At 37.6% G+C, this 19,909-nt stretch overlaps 1 protein-coding gene across 2 annotated transcripts in view; it reads right to left on the bottom strand.

Annotated features, from left to right (window-relative positions):
* Positions 1 to 19,909, bottom strand: part of FRY (FRY microtubule binding protein) — a 223,469-nt gene that overhangs the window by 185,029 nt on the left and 18,531 nt on the right. For both annotated transcript variants that reach the window (XM_064409057.1, XM_064409056.1), the window contains exon 2: positions 9,457 to 9,633. The gene's annotated coding sequence lies outside the window, so the exon portion shown is untranslated. The remainder of the gene's footprint in view (positions 1 to 9,456; positions 9,634 to 19,909) is intronic.

Raw genomic sequence — 19,909 nt, forward strand, 5'->3', positions numbered from 1 at the left:
AGCAATCAATATGAAAATGAAGGCACTCAGCCTAAGGCCAGAGCTCTAGAAACACCAGAACACACCCCAAACAACTCTAAATGTCTGATTGATGCACAACCCCAAACTGAGTTTCACCTTTTGCTACAGGAGTCAGCAGCATACAAGAATCTCCGTGACACTGCTACAGCATCATAAAGCAGGATGCATAAATGATCTTTAAAACCTCCAGTTACAGAAACAAAAATCCCACAGCTCAACATTTGTCCATGTTTAATTGTACAATAATAAACTCCAGTACTTTTCTTATAAATAGTTATTTTGCATCTGAACAGTATTAATAAGGACCACTTATTGCACCTAACACTGCAATACAGTAGGATATGCCAGTTACAGGCATTTTTTGTGCACCAGCTTGCTCCCTCTCCCTGCATGTCTCTCTTCTCCCCTCTCCCATCTGCAGTAAGCAAAGCATTGCCTGGGCAAAATGAGAATGGCCGAGGGAAAGTTTCTCTAAGTTCATAAAGGTGGACTTTGAAGCAGACTGGAGCTTCTCTTCCAGTGTCACAGAAGGAAAAAGCAAGGAAAGAAGCAGCTATCTGAACAGTACATGTAAATTTCACACATCCCCCCCACACCTGCCATACTTGGAGACAAAAAATGACAACCAGTATGTGAGAAGGATCGGGAAGTGGAAAGGATGTGAGGAAACTCGGGGTCTCCAAACCACAGGAAGCAGTGGCCAACGGCCAGTAACTGACACACAGTGCTGCCACAGAGCAACAGCGAGCACTGCTTGGCAAGCACAAGCAGGGCCTGACCCCTAAAGCAAGCTTTATGGTAAATGAAAAATTCCAAGTGCTTAGAGATTGAAAAAGAGAGAAAAATCCAGAAAACATGAAAAGAAGAATAAGAAACGCTGTACAGATTTACTTGAAGTCAGAGATATTTGCAGGTACTCTTTCATCCACCCTGTTTACTAGAGATGTTTGAGAACCTGACTAGTTAAAGAGCATCACCATTTTAAACAATGACATTAAAACACCCAATTTTTACTGATTATTTTTCTCTGACTTCTGGAAGAATCAGCTACATGATAAGACGGCTTCCAAATAATGCCTGAAACATTATTTCTAGACAGGACTGCAAAAATATCATATTCTGCAAAAATATCATATCGCCCTGCCATTAATATGACACAATTTAGATAGCCTGTATGACAATGCTAGATTTAAGACAGTGTGCCTGTACATTTTATATATAAATATATAGATATTTAACATGTCTAGTAAAACCATACATATGTATACTGATTATTCCATTTCTCCATTAGCATTCATATTAAGACCCAGTGGACACAGTTTCAGTTAATACAAACAGAAAAAACAATAAATTAGAAAAATATTTTAAAATTTGGATGGGATTATTTGTGACTCTGTACAGGCCTGAGACAACTACAATTTAGACTAATTTGACAATTAATTTTCAAGAATAACAATGAATGCATTCAAAACAGTACTAGCAGAAGAGGGTAGTTGTGTCCCCTTTGCAAGTCTCATAAATACAGTCAAAATGATAAGAGAGATCATGTTTTGAGCAGATGCTCCCTTAGGGGTTGTGCTGCTCAAGGTGCTGCAGTGGCCCAGGGCTTTCCAGATAAACACCAAATACACAGATATAAATACACACATACTATTGCACACCATGGAAATCAGACACAGAGATTGCTCTTGCAACAACACAACAGAAAAGGAGAGTTACTTTTCTGAATGTCAGTTGTGCAACTGTTAAATTTTAAACTAAGACAACATAATCCTACTTTGAGTAGTAACATGAATGAAAACAACTGAGAAAAACATAGCGTTAGCGTAAAATGAAACATGCAATAACCTAGTTCAAAGGAGACACTCCCTGCAGCAAGTATGAATTTTGAGACAACTCAAAACTCATTTTGCTCACTGACTGTGAACATTTAATTCATACAAGTATCAGGTCTGTCAAGAAAAGGAAACACCCCTCACTCCTTAATGTCTTCTACCATTATCTTTATACAGGGTTCCAGAAACAGGGAACTTATTTCACCCAAAGTTAATTAAGAGTTTAGTTTGAGACAAAAAAAGCTTGCCAATAGAGATAAACCCTGAAACACTCCCAAAACATAGTGAGACGCCCACTGAACTTTTCCAGTAATTCATTCCACAGTCCAGGGAGGTGCATGAAACACCACCATCTTCATGTTTCTTCCAAGTTCAGCTCCAGGCTTTATAACCCTGAAATAAAGATGGGTGGCCAAACATCAAGGAGCAATATATCTTTCAGCTGGACTGTTGGCTAATTAATTAAGGACTTTCAGACCCAGGAGGACAATCCTGAAATTAATCCAGATTCAAAGATACTCAAAGATATCGTTTGGATAAACAATAATTTCCTGACATTTCAGATTAGTTTCAAGAGGAAATTGAAGAACTGATGTCTGTGATAGCATAGAACACCACGATTTGGTTTATCTCTGGGAAATCAAGTTGTTTGCATGTTTGAATGAAAACACATTCTTGAAGCCTCCTGCAATTATGCAAACATCCAAAAAAACCCCTAATACTGTAGAAATGAATGCTTTTCAGGGAGACATGTATCAGTAAAGTAAGTCCTTCAACCAGGCTGTGTTAGGAGTCACTACCCTTAATGGTCCACAGTTAAGCACTACTGTCAGGTTAGCACTATGAATTTAGCTAAGCGATTCTGCATTGAGAACATATCATAGCTATGGAAGTGAAAAAGTACCAGAGCAAGGGTCAGACCTACCCATGGCATTTTGCACTGCTAGTCATAAAATGTCTATCTTTTTTAGGTGGAGAGAATTATTTGGGGGCTATATTTCCAAGTCTTGACCCCAAACAGCAAGTATTAGGGAAACAGCTCTTTCAGCAAAGCCTGCAAATGGATGAAAAAATTTTGGGGAGGGTGAAACATAATAAGGTCACCTAAATAACCTGAGATTCCCTTGGTTCCTACATAGATTGGAATCACATGGAGAAATGGGTGACGTTCAGATCACAATTCAGCAGAAGTGAGATTTCCAGATATGTTTCTCTAGTCTAACAAGCAGGACACATCTTGCATGGGGAAGAATAGAGCACAGGAACACAAAAACCCAAGAGATCAGTGTAAACAAGGGTCTGACCAATTGCATACAGAAGGCTGCAGAGCTTTTCATGCTAGTTAAGGACAGGCTTTTGGAAAGTTCTGAGGACTCATATGAATTAAATTACAAAGCCTAATTTCAGTCTGAGACCCTATTCTCCCATACCTGTTTTACAGACCATGGATAGAGCCATTGATTTAGGGATGGGAATAACTTTTGCCTCTCCACTAAATATATACTGAATAAGGGTCAAGTTAGCTTTCGGGAGTGCCGGTCCCACAATCACAGGATTATCCCTCCTTCTATGGCAGAAGATGTACAACCCATCTATTTCAATCTTAATTTTTCTTTCTTGTGAGAAAAATTGGGTTTGTATGAAGCTAGTTCAGCTTCAACATTCAGGTGCATTTATTTATAAGGCTGAGAAATTCCTTACTTTGAGATAGGTTTTTAAAATACAAGAATTTGTAGATGATTACTAACTCATTCTGCAGAATTCTGTTGTATAAATTTACACAACTGATTTCTTGAAGCCTCACAATATAAAAGCTTTTTCCTTTTTTTTTTTCCTCTCCAGACCTTCAAAAATTCCACAGGCCTCTGTTTTGAACTCTCCCTTATTTATACCTCTTTGTAAATTCAAAATATTAAGGCACTGGATACAATATTTTGGTACCACCATATAGTAGCATCACACTAGCAGCTAAGCTGAAGAAGCTTCTTCAATTGCCCCTTGGCTTTCCTTCAAGGTACTACCCTGAACAGTTTTGTATTTGCAACCCATCTATGCCCGGCTACCTTCCACGTAACAGCATTAAGAACATGTTTTGTTCTACCATGAGCACTTCACTAGGCAATTCACATATGACTATCAGGCTATAATACTGATCTAACTTGATTATTAACTAATATCTCACCAATTTTAGACCCCCTGAAAAATAGTAGAACTGCTGACAATACTTAGCAAGTGAAAATTTTACATCATCCAAATGCTTAAAAACAATATGAAAAAGCTTTGAAACTGTAGAATTCTTAACTCTCCCATAGAGAAAAAATCATCTCAATTATCAACTATAAGTGAAGATTTGAAAGATGGGTTTTTAAAACTACTGTATATAGTCTTTAAGGTATACAAGATAAATTTAAGTAAGAGAAGTAGCAATTCAAATGTCTTAGAAACATACAACATATCCACAGTTAGCTTAAGGAGGCCATAATACTTTCCAGAGAAGTAAGATGCCTGTCAGTCACAGGAAGATCCAGACCTACCACTGCTGATATTCTGAGGCCTCATTTACACTGTCTTGCCTTCCCCTGCAGAACATCAGGATATTGTGGTATATACAAAGAAAGGAGACTGCATTTCCCCCACCCAGCTGCACATATTCAAAGATTAAGTTGCCCAAGTCTAAATCCCATCTGTAGTTAAACAGAGACAGGCATGTACCTCTGTAAGGCAGAATTCATCTCCTCTACTTGAGGAGCGGGGAAATTGTCTTTCCTCCTTAACTGCAGCCTTCTGCTGAGATTTACAGATGCTTACCCTTTGAATTCTCAGAGGTTAGATGAGAGGAATGCCACACCAAGACCTCCTGCACTACAGTCATTGTGAGTGAAGTACAATACACTAAAAAAGAATTTTCTTCCACCAGCAAGGCTACTCTGCTGGGGAAAGCTCAGAAGTGAGCACAGAGTTGCCAAGACTGATAAATTTTTTTCTGCCCTAAGCAGAGGACAGAGCAGGGCTTTATCTCTCACGACTTGTTTTCTCCTAATTTGTTTATACAATTCCAAAGCTTTATGTACCATTGTTTTAATTGGGAATGGCAAACTAATGAGCAGGACTTTCTTTGTTGGTCAGAGTGCTGTATAAAGAGATGCATAGAGTGAAAGTAAATAATTCAAAGAGATTTTATCTTCCAATGTTTAAGACAATGCTGCAGAAACTGTAAAAAATAGAATATGAGATTCTTACATAATTTTTCACAGCAATTTTGGATTATTCTGTTTAGGTATCAAATTTATTTGAAGTTGGGAACTGAAAACTTTCTATCTTATGATGTAACTCTAAATAATGGCACCACTAGGTTGTAAATATTCTCCTGTCAAATCCTTTTAAGGAAGGTGTCTAGCAGCAGAATTCTGCTGCTAGTAGTTTGAAATTGTACCAAAACTGGCAATCTTGATTTGCTATTGTACATCAACCCCCACATTACCAATGTGTGTGTGTGTGTGGAGGTATGTACAAAAATACACTGAAAAATAAATCCAAGTCTGCAGCCTAAGCGAAAATTTTTCAGCTTGCTTTCTGGAAGCACAGAAAGTAGGTCAGCACATATTCCAAAATAGCACATCAGCACTGAAAGAAAAAGTAGTATATCTGTACCTTTGGACTTTTTAGCTCATCTCTCTGTAGGGGGAAATGGAGGATGAAATCCTTTTTCTTATTCTACTATATGTATGAGAAAAAATTGCTTACACTTAAAAAAGCCCCCAAATAAGCCACCTACATGGGTAAAATGTTGTCTGTTTTAATCAAAGCAAAACAACATTGAGTGGAACCATTTAAGCTTTATCTAAATATAACCAAGGGAAAAGCCAGGATGTTTAAAATGTGTTTAAAATGTTGTACTGGATACGTATCACATCCTGTTCCTTGCACATCTTGTTCCTTGTATCAAAAACCTATTTGGTAAAATATTTACTCTGGAAATAACAGCATACTGTCTGTGATTTTGTTGTACATCTTGTGAGGACTTTTTTTTTTTGGAGTATTTGCTGTTGCAATAAGAATTGCTGCCTATTTGGAATGTCTTTGGTGCTAGGCACACTCTTAAAGAAAAATATTTTCTTTTATTTATTCCCCACCCACCACCATTTTTAAGAAACCAGAAAGCTAAAGCAAAAACCAAATTACTTAAGTAGTCACACATCTTACAGCTATTTACAATCTCCTTTCCTGAACTATTACAGTTCCATAACATGAAAAGAAAACCAAAATCCACTCTTAGGCAATATTAAATAATGCTTATCAGCTCTAAAATATCACCTGATCCAGGTCAGTATCAATACTGTTGGCTTCCACATGATGCATGATGCTGATATGCTTCCCAGAAGAGATTTCAAGCTAGAACACTGATATATTTAATTAGGAAAAAATTATATTGCCTCCCTCAAATTCCAAGTGTCAGTCTTCATTTGGATCTCTGCACTAGATTAAAATGAATGCTTGAGAGGTACTGAGCAGTGGTAGCATGACCTTTTAAGCTCAGTGATTTCTATGCAACCAGCAGGAATGCCTAAAAATAACAAAACAAGTCTATTTTTAGTTCTTCATTCTCTGGGGCTTGTTCTCTTGCCTTTTTTTTAAACTATTGCTATATTTGTGTTCCATCTCAATTCTTGAGCACTTAGCTCTAATTTATTTTCTTGTATCATTCAGACCTGTTTAAATATCTCATTTTCCAGTTTGTGAAGTACTATAGCCCATTTATATATGTACATCATTTAGGCAGTTAGAGAATTGCATCTTCCACAGAGCCAGGCCTTCCAAGAAGGGCAATCAAAATGGAGAGCAACTTTCTAAACCTACAGCTCCTGGGATCTGCACTATTCTTTCACTCAGTAAACCTATGCTTGCTATCAGAACTTAACCAAAAATCAGGACCTTCCTAGGCTAACACAGGCTTCACAAATAATTGAGTGAAGAATTTATGAAGCTTTTAAAACTCTAATAAATGAAGCCAGAGTAGTAAAAAAAACCAAAATAAAATGGTTCAACTTTTATGTCCTGTGAAGTCTCTGCCTTGCAAAATCTTAAAACTCTAGCCTAGCAAAAAAGTGCATAATTAAACATGATTAATTGCATTCCTAGATTACTGCCAGATAGCTTGTCACATGCCTTGCTGGGTCTGAATACACAGTTTTCATTTGTTACTACTAAAAGCCAAAGACACAGAGCTAACTGAGTTCAATCTACAGCTCGACAGATATAGTATTAAAGTATCATCAGATCAAATAAAACAAATAGCATAAATTTACAGTGAAATATTAAAATAAATAAGGGAAAATAAGGCAGTAGCAACAGATATTATCTCCCCTCTCTTTAGCACTCTTGTTGAGGCCAGCACTGTCATCCTCCAAAACCTGAGAGATCTATGGGAAGATAACAGGTCACAAATTCATCAGACTTCAGTACTGTTAATTATTCTGACATGCAACCAGTGTGATTAAAAAACAACACTGCTCTAGTTAAATAAACTAAATCAGCTCCTCAGTTCCCTGTGAGTTTTTTCTAAACTGTAGAAGAAATTTCACAATAGCTCATTATGCCATTTGGTCTCATCTCCCGTTGGAAAATAAAAGCCCACAAATACGTTTGCATATTCACATAGTTCCTTCTCTGAGTTCAAGGACACTTACAAGACACCTGCTAATATGCCAAATTTGTATTCATTGGAGTGGAAAGCCTGCTGCCATGAGATACCATTTCCATTCAAAAGCCATTAGCTTAACTGCTGAGAGGGTGTATCTTCTCAAGCTGCTTCATGAAGGAGAAACATAAGTACAACCAGTTCTTTGAAGGCACAGTACAACAGGTAAACTAATCCCGAAGTGAACAGAGCTAGCATTTTCTGAGCTTACTTAAACCTGGAGGTTAAGCAAGCTCAGAAATTAGAATTACAGTTGCAAGGTAGTCTTGGAAACAGCTCCTGCATTTCCCACCTTACCAGCCTGTTATTCCAACAGCTGTACTTTTCCAGACCAGAGTCACCAGGCACTCATTCCCTCCTGGCTCACGTGGTGCAATGAGACGTGCTCAGTCTCGTGTCTGGAGCACTGGGGATCGTGCTCTGGGCTCCCGGGGCTGTACTGCTCTACAAGAGGTAGATATCTCCCTTACACCCTTCATGGGGCTGTCATGGGAATTTCCCATGTTCCAACGATGCACCAGGTAGAAACTGGACATGCTGCTGTGGAGATGTGTCCTCAGCCCCACCTCGAGCCAAACTTACAGCCTTGGCCAAATGGAGCTCTTTTCATGTCAGCTGTAAGATACACATCTCTGGTGTACAGAGCAGCTTATCTCTAGGCAATGAAAACAACCATCTTCACAGTGATCATAAAGGTCCAGAACACATATTTACAGATCTCTGTGCTCTACAACATAAATGCATCCTTTTACTTGCTTTGATATGCACTGTCTCGGATAAAAACCCACTACATCAAAATAAAATAAGCACCAAATAATAAATGGCCTTATAATAATTGTCCTAATGTACTGAAAACCATAAACCAAAAATATAGGAAAGGTGAAACAGAAATATCTGCATTTAAGCAATCAACAAATAAAACATAACTATTCCATTGAAAAGGCTGTGACCCTGTCAAGAGTCTTTACTGCTCTTTAAAAGCAAAAGAAAATATTTCACCCCCCACTGGAGTAGAATTGGGAGCACTATAGAAGCCAGCACTCCAGGAGAAATTCTGCTAACAATGTAATCTGATGTGGCTTATAGCCGATTACACAGCAAAAGTAATTGTCTCCAAGAAATCTTACTTTTATGACAGAAGGACTAAATACAGCCAAACAGTAGTTTAAAACCAATACAATCTTCTTTCTAGCAGGAAAAGAAAGGCTTTGTTTTGTTCAAGAGGACACTGATGTACTCATGTTGCTGTATATTTTTCCCCTGGCTCCTTGGTGTTTAAATTCATGCTAACAATTGCAGCTATTTTATATCCTTTAATTAGTACATGTGCAAAATGCTTGTTCATCTGTTTTCCAGCAACGTATCAGCATTCACAAAACCAAATACAGCCAACTCTTTGCTGTAAGGAATTTCAGCCTCAGGAAGGCTTTAACTAAACACTTGCACTGTATCAGATTCATTAAAAGGCACAAGTTTCTTCAGTTCCTGGTGATGGCTTGCCGGTTTTCAACAACAATAAGACAAAGATTCTACAAATATCTGTAGCAAAGCATGCACAGTCTCATGTCACATGTTATGGTCTTAATATAGCTTTATAATTAATTTTTAAAGTCAGGCCATAAGAACCCGAAACTTGCCAAATATTTAAATATTTAGATATTTAAAATGCTTACAGTCTTTTTTGGTAAGAACCACATATACATGAGCTTCCAAACACCCATCTGCATGTTTTGTATTCTTCACACCTATGCAAAAGACTTTTAACTATTTACTAAAAAATGTAGAACAGTTGCCAAATCTATTCAACAAAGAAATGCATTAATACCTAGAATTTATTGTCTTTCTTACCAGAAAAATCTCATGTAAATCCATTATGACTACATGATTAATGCAAAGTCTTACCTTTCCCTGAAGCAACAGTTTCCAGCAGTGATCTTTCTTAATGCTTTAATTCTGCAGTGTAATCTTCATAAATTATTTTCTGGTTCAGACAAAGATGGGTTAACTGCAAGCAGTCTGGATGCTATCTTGCTTGCTTCCTGGAGATCACTGTTTTGCTTTGTGAGCCATCACAACTACCTAGGAAAAATAACAGCCAACCCTCAGTCACCTGGACAATATAATATATTACTGCTCCCAGATTAAACAAAAGGTTTAAAACAAATCCATGTCTTAAAACATGATGTTAAAATTTGTACTTATCTACCAAACATTTCATAACAGATGCTGTTAAGAGAACTATTGCGTGCTTTCTTACCAGAATTTATGTTCTTAGACAGAGACATAAAACAAGAGAGAAAAATTTATATATTAATGTTGTAAATTTTTAAAATTATAACTTGTCTTTACACTGACAATATGAACTATAAACTACACTTGAAACGAGACCTTTTTTTTGTAGATTTTTGGTCAGAAGCTATAAGCAACAGCAAAACCTGATTTATGCTGTAATTTCTTACACAGAAGTAAACAGAATGGTGCCTATGGGAAAACAAAAGTACTGGAAGTAGGAATGCACTTTGGTATCTATTTGGGTATAACTGCAAGGTCCCTATCACAACAGGAAACATTATATTCCTCTTTGGTGCAAATACAGGCATCTGGCTGCCAAAAGGCTCTGAAGTTGAGACTACCACCTGCAAAACAACTGGCAGCAGATGCAGATGCCACACTTAGGAGGGAGAGCACAGTCCCATGGTGGGTATAATGCTGAATTACCAAATCCTAGTTGAATCTTGTTACTCTGAAGGTAGTTTGAATATTCTCTGGGAGCTCAAGGAGAGATGACGCTATAGACATCTGTGACATGAGTAAGACACCTTGTTTGCTAACTTGAACATGAAGTGCACTTACACAGGGCCTTGTTCAACCAAAGCACTGAATATCTTCAAGGACAGAGCCACCCTTCTCTGGACAGCCACAGTGCTGTCAGGGCAGCCTCTTGAACAGTGTACCTCCACCTGAATACTCCACATCCATGGCAGCAAATAGGACAGTCCATCTCCCCCTCGACTTGGTCAGCTCCATGAAATGTTTGACAGAGCATGTAATTAAAAGATCTACTGAGCTGATATTAACAAATGATAATGAGTAGTCACATATCTCATAAGGGGGTGTTTTACAACCTGTCTCCTCTCCCCACCCTTCCCCTGACAACAGGAACCACCCTTGCCACTTCAGCATGCATTTTAAAGGGGTTATACATCCTGATTTCTCTGTTTGTTGCCTTTATCTTTCTGGATAGCCCTTTGCAGCTGATGTCTATACAAACACAATAATACCTCTGTCCACACTTAAAGTAGCATTACTGTAAGTCTGAATAATTCTCTTCTCTCATGTTTATCAGGTTTCCTGAATGTTAAGAGTATCTAACTGTGGCATCTGAGTAAAGTCATTCAGAGAGACAGGGCAGTCACAGATCTGCTCCTTCAAAATTTCTGCAGATTTGAGTATTTTTTTCATACTCCACATGCATATTAAAGATAAGGCTCCATTGGTTAGATGCTTTTTGGTTTTGTAGTGTGAGAAATGAAGACAGTAGATCTGACAGGTTACTGGAATCACCCTGTTTTCATCTCCTGTGAGATGCTGTCAGAGACATGCAAGAATTCTGGACAAAAATGGATTATCAAGTTTTAAAATCATAAAATGAAATCCCAGTGACATGGAATACTTCAGCCTATCATCATCAGTACAAGAGAGCAGACTGAGGCATCACACATCACATCTGTGCAGTAAGGAGAGACTGCATGTTAGAAGCAATCACCTACTTTTGTATATCCCTGTCACAAAATGCACTTTTCAGTCTCTGGTAAATTGAAGCCATTATCTTGTGCTCTGGGGGAAAAGGATGGTCAGGGGGAGAGGGAGGAAGAGCTTTCCATACCAGACACAGTGTAATTACTGACTTTCATGGACATTACTTCAAAGAACAGGGACAACCTGAAACAGGCAGTTTCAAGCCAAACATTACAACCCTTTGCAGACACACCACCTTTTCAGCCCAGCATACAAAGGGCACAGTCTCCTCTACAAACTAAGGGAAACCAGACCCTGAACAAGGCTAAAAATGAGGAACCTGAAATAAAGTACAGTACGGAAATAATTCATTTAACTGTGAAGTGTTGCACAATGATTTGCCATATGCTATCTAACTTCTTATTCAATCTCCTTGAACAATTCCATTGTAAGTATGCTATTTCTACACAGGTATTATTTACATCAAACCATGACTTTCATAAATCTGAGATTTGCTACCTAAGCTTCATTATATAATATATATACAATAATATATGTACACAAACAACTTCTACTGTGCCCAACCTTTTCTTCTGAAAAAGGAGAATTTTTATATGTATCTTTTTTAGTAGTAAAGAACATTTTGAAATGCCCTAAGTAGATAAATATTGCTCTTGTAAATATTATTGCTAAATGTGCATTCCTGAAATAATCTTCATAACATGTAATAATCTTTAGAAGTATCAAAATTATTATACTAAATGTACAAAAAATGCACTAACTTCATATCTACAGTAAGACATCCCAAATAAGAGGTCTGACAAAATTCACCTTGTTCTCCAGAAACAACAAAAATGAGTGAAGGTAAAAGCTGCATCACTCCAGCACCCTCTGTTGGCCCTCAGGCAGCATGGTACTTTGTGCACTTGTAATAAAGTTAGTTGTTGGATCCTGAAGCTATGACAAAGACTCCTTTACAGAAAAAGATACACGAAAAAGCAAATAGAAACCTACCTAGCAACCCAGCCCTATGCATAAAATCTTCAGCTATACACCACAACATAGTTTAATATCAGATTACTCAGTATTGCTGGATCTGTCATGCATAGCCCATCTTTGTAGATATTTATAATTTGTCTAATTTCAAGGGCAAAACGTTCTTTGCAAGCCCTGTGTGTGTCTGATATTTCTGACAAACACCAATAATAAATAGCACCTTGCATGCAGCTCTCACCAATAGATACAACAGCTCTACAGAAAGAACAACTCTTTTTATGGAACATTATTCACCGTGACTACTGAGAACTAGCAATGCATACATTATATAGAATATCATCCACAAAAGAAAGTGCTCCAATCAGGTCTCATCAAGCATACAGAATAAAGTCCAGATGCCAGATACAAGGTGATCTAAATATAAACTCCATACACTGGGCACAGCCAGATGGTGCAATTTCCAGAAGCAAAGCGAGCGAGCGAGCCTGGCAGCTGCTTCGCAAAGCCGGCTCAAGGCTTTGCAAAGGCAGATGTGGAGTTGCACTGGGGAGCAGAGAGGAAGAGGAAGGAGGAAGCAGGAGGGCTGATATGGAGAAGTGGGTGTGCTCCCACGGCACTGGGGGGGATATGGGTGGTAAGAGCCACTTCTGAGAAAAACCACCCAGGGTGGGGATCAGGGCTGCCTGGTCCTTTCTGGCCCCTCAGTGTGTGAGAACAGGGGAAAGCAGCCTATGCCTGCCTGTGCAGCAAGAGGCACAGAGCTGCTGCCTGGCCACCTCACAGTCCTTGAACTACCACTGAAGAAGAGCCACAAGCAAAGGGGAGGCAGGACACAAGCAGATTTTACGGAGCTGTCTGTCTGCTTCCACCAGCCGAGCAGTTGAGTAACTGCCTACCTTATCTCTCTACAGCTGAGCCAACACTGGCCAGAACCCAAAAAAACAACAAAAGAGCTTTTATTCACTGATCTTAATGACAGAGAAAAATTTATTCTCAAAAATGTCATCAGCTTTTGCAAACCTGCTCCTTTCACTGCCTCTTAACTTCACACCTTTAACCTCTCTACAGTTCTGTATCTCCTTAGTTTTGTTTTCACAACATCCTGTCTGCTCACCTGAAATTCATACCCATCTCATCACCCTTCCAGGCTCTCTTCTCTGCTTCTTTTCTTTACCATGTGCAGCTTCACATGATTATCTCCTAATATTTCAATATTTATCAACTTTAAGATGGTGCTAATAAACAATGATCCGTTTGATAACAATCTCCAGAACATGCAGGAATGCATGCAAACTTTTTACCAAACAAATCTGTGGTACTATTTGTAGAAAGCACTACTATCTATTTCAAATATTTACACTCATGCTTCTACTTTGGGTAATTTATATTATACCACTTAGCTGGAATGGAGAAATCAGTTTGATTTGGAATGTCAAGATCTGAATTATTAGAGTAAAATATTTATTGCACAGAACAAACTAGAAACTACCTCACAAACTCTATGCAGTTCATTTGAGGTCACTGACTAACCAGTCCAAGAAACCAGAGGTGGACCCAAACTGAATCCAGATCCCCAAACCTCAAAACTGAAAGGAAAACCACAAGAGAGCACTGCATTTTCCATTTTCAGGAGTTACTATTCTCATAGTTATTTTCAGGCATTTATATTCTTGCTTTATACTAGTTTCTGATGGTAGATTTCTTTATCTGTTCTGTTATTTTAAAACTAATTCAATGCTTCATTTTTTCCATGTTTAAAAGGTCTGGATCCAAACAATAAATGGTAGGAGTTACTTCCTTTAGGATTTGGCTGTCATTAGGTAGCTGACTAGGGCTGCAGTAGCCTGTTCAGGAACAGGTTACTTATGCAACCACCTTCCTCTGCTTAGCAACCCCAAGGGTGGGGTCCAAAACAGCAACTGCACCCGTCACATTTTGCAACTAAAAATGGAGGAGAAAAAAGAAAAAGAGAGACAGGAATGGAAAGTGCAAGGGGAAATAGCACTTTTCTTCATGAGAAATGTAACTAAGAAAAGAAGACAACAAACAATATAGAAGAATGAATCAAAAGCAGCTAAACTATTTCTTGCTCAGAGTGGTAATTACTTCTGAGATCATAATATGATAATGATTCTTAAGTGAAATAATTCATGCAGAGAACATGTTAATCCCTGCAAAAGATCGTGTAAATACTTTGCTATTCTTGCACTAATATTCTCTTTCCACCAAATGCTGAAAAAAATCTTCACTTACAATAAAATGCTGTTAAAAATGTTCTTGGTTAAATAGCTGAATATGTTGAATACTTACAGAGAAAGATTCAGTGTTAGTATCTTTGTGTCAAGATGTTAAATTTTTAAAAGTGAAGGCAAACATTAAAGATACTGTTGACAATTTAAGGAATAAAATTAACTCTTAATTTAATTTACTAAACTTGTGCTGGTTAACAAAAGGCATAATTACAGGATATAATACATGGAAGATTTATAAAATAAACATTCTGTGAAAGAATCAGTGAAACCAGTACTTCAAACAGCAGTGTATGAAGACAACCCAAAATTAAAAACCCCACAAAACTACCCAAAACTATTTGGGTACACAAAATAGTACCACTTTTGTGTTCATAAAAAATTGTTCCAGTTCATGATTTTCCCAGCCTCCACAAATTCAAAGTCTTTCTCTGTTTGGCCAGGAACTGATTATGCAGATAATAAGCTTAGCTGGAGATGTTGACCACTTGTATTCATATAGAAGTTACATTTTTCATTTTTTAAAGTATTTAATACAGAGGGGAGAAGCACTTCTGAGCATCAGGGATGCACTTGGCCAGCCCATGGCATGCAATGCCACACCAGGAACATCTCTGCTTGCTTCAGCGCAGCCACACAATGCAAAGCCTTTGGCCTGGGGGGCTGCAAGGAGCAGAGCTCTAACACTTGCCCACATCCACCCACTGCTCTTCTGAGTGTTTGGCTTGGCCTGGCAGGCCCAGGCAGCCTGCAGCTCTGAACTGGTGCAAAAGCTCAGAAAGGCAGCGTGAGCATTTCTGCCGGTCCAGCTCACACTGCACACGCAGCTCCAGCGCTCTTCCTTTCCCCCCACGCTCTCACAGACAACTGGCACTGCTCTTCATTTACACTCCAGCCCTCACCCCAACACACTGTCTCTTACACAGCAGCCTTCTCAGGTAACTATGTTGCTTCACACAGTAAGTAAATGCTTATTTAGTAAGAACTACTCATTTAGTAAATACACTAAATGAAGAGTTGAGATGCATCATTCATGCTGTGAAACAGATTGATAAACACACCAGCAGGAAGGCACGACTCTCTGATGTGTTATTACACAGTCTCTAGAGCTCAACTTGGCAGACTGTTTCTTACCAATTATACATAAGATAATGTGCTTCTTTAACATTGACCTAATTAGTGGCAAACCTTATAATAGACTGTATACCTGTATGACCTGATTACTATTAGCAAAGGCAGTTTGCTCTAAAGCATTCTGTGGTCCTAAAGACATTTACTTAATTCACTGATAGAAAAAAAGATAGAGTCATAAAAAATAAACACCTCAACTATGAAAAATTGCTAAGTGAAGGCTAGGATCAACCTTGACTGTACCTGGATTATTGTTCCCCAGTGTGGTCACTGACAGCTCTCTGGAGAGCTCCACATTGATAAATACTTTGAGAGTTAGCATCAATAAATGCCATCCCATTCTAGTTTTGAACTCTCATGACTCTTTCATAAGAGAACATTTCAAAACCCAACAGTTCTAAATACATTTCCCCTCAAAACTGCCTGTCAGTCTTGAATAACTTGTATTTGTCAAGGAGTTCAGAACTGAAAAAAACCGAATCAGACAGTATTCCAAAAGGATCCTAATGTCTATGGCAGAGGATTAAACAAATCACAAAAACCCCCAAAAAACAGAAACAAAAAATCCCAACCCTCCTTCCATTTCACATTAACTTTCATTGGGAGAACTTGAGCACAGCCAACACAAGAGAGCTAGTGGGACAGAGAAGAATGTAGGATGACAGAATCTGATTTTCCAGCATCAGGCCTGATTGCCTCCTGGTGAAAGTGATCAAATAGCCCATGGCCTCATTGGGACTCAAAACAATAAAAAGAAAGCACTTAATTGCTCAAAAGGTAAAGAATTTTCTACATCTGACTAAAAGGATTCCTACTGCAAGAATCTCTAATGGCGCATCAGGTTTTGGTTTGGTGACTACAGCAAGAGTGAAGGTCTATTTGAATAAAAATATGAAAAATAATTCCCTTATTAAAAAACTCAGATATTTAATTGGAGACAAAAATTTGATCTTTATTTTACTAGTCTTCTTTGATGTGGGTGGCAGCAATAGTATTCATATAGAAATACTACTTTTGTTTTGCTAGTTTTAATTAAATTCAATCTCTAAAATGGCATTTCATTAAATAGCTTTCCTTTTTCTGAACTTCCTCCCTACTCTGTTTTGATTAATCAGATATGGAAGCAACTTCAGTGACCCAGACAATGGGTCATGCAACTTTCAGTAAATAAACTCTGGATGAAACTCTTACACAGTCTGTACAACATCCTGAACAAGATTAAGACCTGAACTTTTGCAGCTTTATTTGGAAGCACAAACATAAAGAACAACTTGAAAGATGGGTACCAAAAAGTGTAGTACAGGAACCTATTTTACAGAGACCCTGTCACGATCTGCAAATATTTTGTCAGCAGCTAAGTAGTTTAAGAAAAGAAACAAAACACCCACTTGAGCCAGTACTTTCACTTCATGTCATAAAATTAGTGATCTCTTTGGTTTAAATTTCCTTTTGTCTAACTAATAGGCAAATTCTTTAGTACAGCATTACCTTCTTTTTCCATCTCAATAACTCTTTAGCATTTTAGATATAGAAGAGGAGAAATTGAATAATAAATATAAATAACAATCAAACAAGGCCTCCCCTTGACTTCGAATTGATGTATCCACCTGTTGTCTTTACAGTTAAAGTACACAACTTCAGAGTGAATAGTTAAGAAGAAATATTAACAAAAATAGCATGTAAGTCAGTTTAAGTTGTAATAACAATCAGTTTACAGCCCACTTACTTATGAAAATACTTAAAGCCAAAAAAAGGACAAAAAAAAAAAAAACAAAACCAAACTCCAGGTGCCTAGACTTGATAATATGAATGGTCTAAGTAATACTTTTAGTGAGTGCACTTTCTAGATGTCATGCCAATGGCAATCTCAAAAATGAAATCAAGAATCAGAATCATAAAGATTTCCAAAACAATAGATAAATTAAAAAGAGACATTCAGTTGTAAAATTCTTTTAAAAATTACTTAATTTAGAAAAATTACACAATTGAGAGTGTATCTGTAAGGATGCCTTTATATTTGCAAGCAGTATTGCTTTTTTCGTTGTACAATAAACCAGTATTAATCATGCTTCAGAATAAAGCAGGTGATACCTGATTTGAAACTTACACCAACAAAACCAGATGAACATGTATCTTGACTAAACAACCTTTTCTCAAAATTATTAATAGCGAGTCCTTAATGTGTTGCTCTTTTCCACCATGCTCAGAAGATCCAGACCTGTTTGTCTCTGACAGTGAAGCCTCTGATAAATGTCTACCACTCTCTCATTAAAAAGCTGGGAGAACGACATGATACAGTTCCACGTTTTGAGAGAGAAACTTGAGAATATCTGTGATTTGCAGATCTGCTTTTCTGAAAAATAACTCAAATCTAACCAAGCCACCACTTATAAACAAATAATGGAAACAAGCATTAACAAATGCATGCAACTTCTGTGATAATGTTCCTCTGTATGCAAATCACAGACAGTAACATATACAGAATTCATTTATTGATGCTTAGCAACCTATATGGGAAATAAGGCATAGGAAAAAATTCTATGGAGATATCTAATAGAAAAACAGCAAGTACCAGGTAGCAGAAATACTAACCCTTCACTCATCTGTTAAAAAGATGATACCCACTTTGCCTTGTTGGAGGTGTGCGCACAAAAACATACAGACTTCAATGCTGCCACTTTTTTCAAGATGTCACTTTGAAACTTCTGAAGAGCTAATTAAGGAAAAGAACTGTGTCTGTGGCATTTATGGAATTACACAGTTTTTCTCCATTGTATGTAATTTTGAAAAGTAATTTTTGAAATGTAATTTTAACTGATCAGTAGACCTCAAAACCCTCAAAGCCCAGCATTTAGCAGTGCCTCACAGGACAGTGTGGGACTGGTCACACCTCTGCTGCCAACACCATGACCTCGCAGCACACGAGGAACTGCCAACTGCAACATCCGGAGGGGAACCTTCGCAGCCCTCAGACTTTCATTCCAAAGGGATGAACAGGACCAGACAACAGCTGCCATTCACTGAAGAGTCTCCCATTAATGACTGGGCTGTGCTAAAAGATAAGTGCTTTTTATTTTAGAGGATAATTACAGTTATTAGCTTTTGATCTGTATCATTTTCGCTTCCATTTTAATTGCTGAGCTACAACTCCCTTCTCACAAAAGGTAACCTTCACCAGTCTGTTCTCAAAGGTGTATTTATCAAGTTCACATTCCCCAATGACATGTTTATCTGAGACCTTCAATGTACTGGAAAATCCTATCTTTTTCTTGCAATTAGTAAGGATGTTTTCAAATATCAAATATAACACTGACTGAAGAATGCAGAGGGAAACACAACCATTCTACATCAAAATCTTTTTTAAGAGGACCTCACAAAGTATTATTATTAGATCTGCAGGGAGTGCTGTTTCAGATACAAAGCCTCTTTCCTTTTCTGTATAAACCCATTTTTAAAGCATTGTGCAGGCAAGTATGCACAGAAGTACAAACAGCATACAAGTTTGGGATAGTTTCTTCTACACAGAGCATGGTTGGTCTGCATAAAACATTCCATATATAAAACACCAAATTACTTGATTCAGTTCTTGGACAGGCAACAAAACTCTGGTCTGAAACCCCAATCTTTAAATACATTTGTCTGAGGAAAATAAAAATATTTAGGCATAGTACAAACAAGCTGACAAAAAAAAAATGCTGATCACTTTTATATGTATCATGTACCTCAATGATCCTCTATGCATACATTTAAAAAAAATTCAAACCCTCTCCCTTTCCTTTTAGCTTTTATGTTTTGATTCCTTTGTAATCATTAGTGTAAGTTTGTCTATTTTTCAACAGAAAAAAGCACAGGAAGCCTGTGCAGCTTCGTAAGTTAATGAAAGAAATCAAATGCCTCATCATGTAATACAAATCCAAACGTTTTGTTACATACTCTATGCTACTCATTACTTATTCTAGGCAGTAAATGCACTAAAATCGAACCTGATACTGACATTTGCCATAATTCTTTAGAATATCTCTCAATTCTATCCTTTGACAATTGCCACCACTATTTCACAGTAACTACTGAACTAGTTTTTGTATGTGGTCACAACTTTCTTGCAACTTAACCAGAGATTAAATCAGTTTATAACTTACACTAGCGAACATGCAGATGTTTCCTTTAATGAGTACTATAAAACACCCTGCAAACTTGAGGCATCAAAAAAGTGAAAAAAATAATAAAAATGAATCATGCAG

Source organism: Passer domesticus, chromosome 2, assembly GCF_036417665.1.
Source record: "Passer domesticus isolate bPasDom1 chromosome 2, bPasDom1.hap1, whole genome shotgun sequence".
Classification (NCBI taxonomy): Eukaryota; Metazoa; Chordata; class Aves; order Passeriformes; family Passeridae; genus Passer; species Passer domesticus.